The 7,340-nt window shown below is 32.6% G+C and overlaps 1 pseudogene; it reads right to left on the bottom strand.

Annotated features, from left to right (window-relative positions):
- Positions 1–890: 890 nt before the first annotated feature.
- LOC114537988 lies at positions 891–6,197 on the bottom strand (annotated as a pseudogene).
- Between the last annotated feature and the right edge of the window lie 1,143 nt (positions 6,198–7,340).

Raw genomic sequence — 7,340 nt, 5'->3', positions numbered from 1 at the left:
AGTAATCATGTGAAAACTGATCTTTTCGAAGTACAGTCAGTTCATACTCAGTACCTGTAGTGTACAAAGTAGTTTCAAACAGACTCTGCGGGCAGTTTGGGGCCTTTGTTTAATAGCTTGACAATTTCCATAGAAACGGCACAGGTACAGTTATCAAATTACATATCTTTCATTAAGTAAAAGTAAAATGAAAACAAAAAAAATAGATATAACTGAAGGTGACATGGCTATAAAAAACGACTATAGATTCCCTTTAACTTAGTCTAAATTTAGTTATCGTTCAGTTACCCTTGAAATGTATTTTTGTGTCCTCTTTATTTGTGTCAAGCCAACTCTGCTAACCTGTATTGCTACCATAGAGAAGCTTTAAGACTTAAAACTCTCTTGGTGGCAAAGAATAATCTTGGGACAAAAATTGACGAGGGCTATAATTTATTTTTATGAAATGTGGATATTAGTCACATTTTAGGGGTACCACAGGCTGCCCCTCCCCCTGCAAACATCAGCCCTGTATGCCTATAGTTGTTACTATATTTAGACTATCTTGTCGTTTCACCTTCCTGTTGGAATTAGGGTTTTGTTAGTTTTCAAATTTAAAACAGAACAACAATTACCCCTAAAATGTGACATGTATAGAAATTAGTAATAACAACAAAACTGCACTGTAATTTTAAACTTTTTTTCAATATATATAACAGTTATTTAATAATTATTGCATAAAAATTTCCACTAATAAATAAGTATGGATAAACTACTGTATTAAAAACTTTTCAACAAATATACAGTAGATAACATTCTCCGCTGTTTGTTGCAGAGTGATTTTAACAACTTCTTTATAACCATTAGTAAAATATCCCTTCTGAACAAGAAAGCATATGTAATTATGCTTTCTAACTTTTTAATGTGGGAACAATTTTTCCATTTGCAACACTTTGCTCTATTTCTCTCATTATTGGATCAGAACAAAATGAACACTTTGCAGCAGTATAATTTTCTTTTAATATCCCACAATAACAATACAATGAATCATCTGTTACTTTACTGGGAATATATGCTACATTTTTGGAACCACTGTCTGAATGCTTAAAACCTTGTTCTGGAAGCCAGACTAACATTATAAACTCATGCTTGAAAATATGATGCCAACGCCCTTGGTAAGTTGCATTTTCACTTAATTTTTTGAGGAAAATGTGTTTTGCCTCACGGCCTTCCATGGTGACTACTCCTAGACCTTGCTTGTACTTTTCGAACACTTGATGTGCATGAACCGGGACAACATGACCTAATGTCCAAATAGTTGGGTTTACTGAATCCGGTACAAACATGGCATTTATCCTTAAGTATTCGCAAGCTGCAATCGAAAGTTGATCTATTTCGGCTTCCTTGATATCAAACCGATTAAAAAGTGAAACACAATCTCTTAACCTCTGGCCCATGAAAGCGAAAACTAAAACTGCTATCCGGTCAGCCTTCGAATCATTTTTATTACTAAGCGATTTGATAAGGCTCATGAAGTTGTGACAGAGGCGACGGGAATCTTTGCCAGTAAATCTATACTGTAAATCAGGGCCTGATCCGTGGGTATCATCAAACCATCTTTTAACCTTTCTTGCAAGACATTTGGCCTTTACTTCCATTTGCAAAGACAAAAGAACCCTGGCAAAGGTACTATTGGTTGGAACTTCCGAAAATTTTTTACAATTTGCTGGTAAGCTAGATTTACGAATAGCCTCTTTCAAAATATTTCGAAAATAATACTGCCACGCATTATTTTTTAAATGCAATGGCTCTACGTGAGCTTTGTCGATGTATTTATCTAAAAGAGGCATAAATTCCTGCCGACTTTTTTGCTGTGCAATAAATTCAGTCACTTTAGATCGCTTTGTATTTCTAGCAATCGATTGTTTTTCTACTTTTTTCTTAAACGCTTCAACCTTAGTGACGACACTAACGCTATCTTCGTATTTCCACGGTTTCCATTTGTTTTCGGGACCTAGCCCAAATGATGCTCTTAAATTAGTGTCATCATCTTTGGACACATTAGCAAACGGAGAAAAGTACTTGGCGCTGATGGTGAGTTCACCTGAAAGCATTGCGAGCATTTTCATATCATTTGGCAATTCTTCCAATTTAAAAGTGATTGTATGCAAATTCTCAATTTGAAAAGTTTTTTTCTCCAAATTTACAACCTGGTGAAGTAATGATCTAACATACTTTTTCACAACCGGAGAAGTTTCATCACAGTTGGCTCCAAAAATGCAGTAGTTGTCGTAATTTGATGCTACCTTTCTTCCTACATTGAGGAAACTTACTAAAAAGGAGCATGCATTTTCATGCTTTCCAAATGGGCAACCATCCCCACCTTATGCAAACATAAAAGTACCCTCGGTTTTCCCATACCACTGCAAAGCATTCTTTCTATGTGTGGTTAAATAAGATTTTGCAAGACGTGGTAAGTATTCTCCAAGATCTCTATATGCCCCATTTACAGGTGCATCTAATTCCAAGCTACTAACGTATTCATGATCGACTTCATAAATCTGGCCAATATCTATTTCGTTTAGCTCTTTCACAAGTTTGTTATATGTAAGTATCTTTGGAATAGAGCCACCCGGAAATAAAGATATTGCAGTTCTACTTCCTTGTTTTCCTTCTCTAGGCTTCATAGAGAGCCCAAGCCTTACACTCTGATACTTGCGCTTGCCCATTACCCCACTCGAGTAATATGTAGCGATACTTCGTGTGATATTCTCATTAGACTTTTCAAATGTTGCAAGCTGCTTAGTGTAATATTTAGAAACTACAGCCTTGGCTAATTTCTCATTGCTTAGAACATAATCAGTTAAAGTTTCTACTTTACACCTTTTTTGGAGAGTGTCAAACATCCCATAAAAAGCAGGGTTCAGGTTTTCCTTTGTTGCACCATGGATAGCAGAGGAAGCTTCTAATGTTTCATGCCTTCTCTTTGTTGCTGTCCTTGGTGCAATCCCATCTTCAGATGATACACGGGATCTTAGTCTGCTAATATTTGCCTGATTTTGTGGTTACAAATCAAACAAAGTGATAAATAAGATTCATTTCAAACTGCTTACAAGAAAATAAATGGTTAATTTGCCATTCCAGATAAGACTATAACCCCTTAAGAAAATAAAATTGCACTGTCTGAAAAGGGTGCGAGAAAAAATTATTTTGGATGTCAAAGGCGAAGGGGAGTTCTTCCATTAGGCCAAAAATTTGAACTCTGTTTACGTGTAAGAAACTAATGGTTAAAAAATACATGCACTTACAACCTGGGCTGCATAGTGTAATTTATTTAAGCTAAGCATTTATCTCCTGTTCCTTTGCCAAATAAACAATTATACAGCTTTTTAATGCTTCACAAATGCACACTGCAAATTTGTACTCTGGTCTTTTACAAATGTCCGATTGGGAGGGGGCTATTCCAACCTTCGATGTTCAGGGGGAAGGGGTTTAACTATCTACAGATGTCTGAACATGTCCAGAGATTACCAATTCTTCCATTGAGAGCGTATAAGCTCTTTTCTGGAATCATTCAATTTCATTTATGCTAATACATACAAAATGGCCATGGTGAAAGACAGTAAAGAGAATCATGTGAATAATATATACAACATAAATGGCATCATAACCCAAATAGAATAATACACAAATAATAAACAATTCGAACAAACCACAGGAAATTATTTTGGCTAGATGCTAGTTAGCTCACCAAACTGTCCAATTCATTTGACAAAGTAGAAGTCAATTCTTTTGCTTTCAACAACTACAAAAGATCACAAAAATTTTTAAAATATTGTGAACTGAATCTTAATTCATGGAAGCAAGCATATTTTTTGCACAATTTTTGAAATTTACTGCACCTTTTCACGGGTTCTCTCAAGTCTCTTGTACTCCAAAGCTAGTTCCTGGTTTTCACAAACAGCCTGTTGTCTTGCCTCCTTCATTGCCCTCATATAACCGGCCACATCAAATCGTTTATTACTGGTATTTGGCATCTCAGTTGTTCGTATTGCGCTATGAACAAAATTAAGAACAACACTGATGTATTCTGGCATTTTACTCAAGAAATGAACAATGAACGGTCAAAAAAAAATCATACGATTCTCACCTGAGATACAAAGTCACTTTTGCTGGATATTTTTTTAAGATCCCTACAAAATTGCCAAAACCTATCCGAGCGGAAAGCAGTCCACTTTTGAGTGCAACGGTAGAGACAGCCATATCAGTTGTCAAACAGCCAAAAATTTAGGCTGCTTCCAGATGTAAATACCGTCATATTTGGTACCAAAATGAAGAGAAATCGACACTCTTTCAGATTAAGCCTTCCAAGCGGGTTATTGAGCTACACCGTAACTCCCTTTCAGCAAAAAAAAACCAGAGTATCTCGGCACCAGTAACTCCCAGCGCAAACACTAAAACCGTCGTCAAATTTGTCGACATCTAATATGCCGACAAATTAGGCGCGCTGTCCCGGCGTGAAGGTAATCATAATGATCATCATGGTTGCCATGGCAACCATCATTTATTATGATTAATATTCTGATTATGATCAAAATCAACATGACGAGCATCATGGTTGCCATAGCAACCATCATTTTATATGATTAATATGCTAATTATGATCAAGATCATCATAATGATCATTAGGGTTGCCATAGCAACCATAATTTATTATGAATAATATTATAATTATATTCAAAATAATCATGATGATTATCATGGTTGCCATGGCAACCGTAATTTATTATGAATAATTTGCTAATTATGATCAAAATCATCATAATGAGCATCATGGTTGCCATTGCAACCATAATTTATTATGACTAATATGCTAATTATGATCAAGGTCATTATAATGATTATCATAGTTGCCATGGCAACCATCATTTATCTTGATTAATATGCTAATTATGATCAAAATCATCATAATGAGCATCATGGTTGCTATAGCAACCATTATTTACGAGATTAATATGCTAATTATGATCAATATCATCATAATGATAATCATGGTTGCCATTGCAACATAATTTATTATAATTAATATGCTACTTATGATCAAAATCATCATAATGAGCATCATAGTTGCAATGGCAACCATAATTTATTATGAATAATATTTTAATTATGATCAAGATCAGCATAATGATCATCATAGTTGCCATGGCAACCATCATTTATTATGATCAATATGCCAATTATGATCAAAATCATCATAATGATCATCATGGTTGCCATGGCAACCATAATTTATTATGATTAATATGCTAATTATGATCAAAATCATCATAATGAGCATCATAATTGCCATACCAACCATCATTTGTTCTGATTAATATGCTAATTATGATCAAAATCATAATAATGAGCATCGTGGTTGCCATAGCAACCATCATTTATTATGAATAATATGCTAATTATGATCAAGATCATCATAATGATCATCATAGTTGCAATGGCAACCATAATTTATTATGATTAATATGCTAATTATGATCAAAATCATATTAACGAATATCATGGTTGCAATTGCAACCATCATTTATTATGATTAATATGCTAATTATGATCAAAATCATCATAATCATCATTATAGTTGCCATGGCAACCATAATTTATTATGATCAATATGCTAATTATATTCAAAATAATCATGTTGATTATCATAATTGCCATGGCAACCGTCATTTATTATGATTAATTTGCTAATTAGGATCAAAATCATCATAATGAGCATCATAATTGCCATTGCAACCATCATTTATTATGAGTAATATGCTAATTATGATCAAGATCATCATAATGATCATCATAGTTGCCTTGGCAACAATCATTTTTTATGAATAATATGCTAATTATGATCAAAATCATCATAATGAGCATCATAGTTGCTATAGCAACCATAATTTATTATGATTAATATGCTAATTATGATCAAAATATTTATAATGAGCATCATGATTGCTATGGCAACCATAATTTAATATGAATAATATGCTAATTATGATTAAAGTCATCATAATGAACATCATGGTTACCATAGCAACCATAATTTATTATCATTATTATGCTAATTATGATCAAGATCATCATAATGATCATCTTAGTAACCATAGCAACCATCATTTATTATTAATTAATATGCTAATTATGATCAAAATCATCACAATGAGCATCATGGTTGCCATAGCAACCATCATTTATAATGAATAATATGCTAATTATAATCAAGATCATCATAATGATCATCATAGTTTCCTCGGCAACAATCATTTATTATGATTAATATGCTAGTTATGATCAAAATCATCATAATGAGCATCATGGTTGCCATAGCAACCATCATTTATTATGATTAATATTTAAATTATGATCAAGATCATCAGAATGAGCATCATAGTTTCCATGGCAACCATAATTTATTATGATTAATATGCTAATTATGGTTAAAATCATCATAATGATCATCATGGTTGCCATATCAAGCATCATTCATTATGATTTATATGCTAATTATGATCAAGATCATCATAATGATCATCATGGTGGCCATATCAACCATAATTTATTATGATTAATATGCTAATAATGATCAAAACCATCATAACGATTATCATGGTTAATATAGCAACCATTATTTATTATGATTAATATGCTAATTATGATCAAGATCATCATAATGATTAATATCCTAATTATGGTCAAAATAATCATAATGATCATTATGGTTGCCATGGCAACCATCATTTATTATTATTAATATGCTAATTATGATCAACAACATCATAATGAGCATCATAGTTGCCATTGCAACCATAATTTATTATAACTATTATGCTAATTATGATCAAGATCATCATAATTATCATCATGGTTGCCATGGCAACCATCATTTATTATGGTTAATATCCTAATTATGATAAAAATCATCATAATGTGCATCAAGGTTGCAATAGCAACCATAATTTATTATGATTAATATGCTAATTATGATCAAGATCATCATAATGATCATCATAGCTGCCCTAACAACCATCATTTATTATGATTAACATGCTAATTATTGTCAAAATCATCGTAATGATCATCATGGTTTCGATATGATGCATTATTTATTATGATTAATATGCTAATTATGATCAAGATTATCATAATGATCATCATAGTTTTCATGGCAACCATCATTTATTATGATTAATATGCTAATTATGATCAAGATCATCATAATGATCATCATGGTTGCCATGGTAACCATCATTTATTATGATTAATTTGCTAATTATGATCAAAATCATCATAATGAGCATCATAGTTGCCAT

This window comes from Dendronephthya gigantea, unplaced genomic scaffold, assembly GCF_004324835.1.
Source record: "Dendronephthya gigantea isolate DGI-Jeju-01 unplaced genomic scaffold, DenGig_1.0 000171F, whole genome shotgun sequence".
Taxonomy (NCBI): domain Eukaryota; kingdom Metazoa; phylum Cnidaria; class Anthozoa; order Malacalcyonacea; family Nephtheidae; genus Dendronephthya; species Dendronephthya gigantea.
The sequence above is the reverse complement of the archived record's forward strand: the minus strand, read 5'-3'. Positions and strand labels throughout refer to the sequence as shown.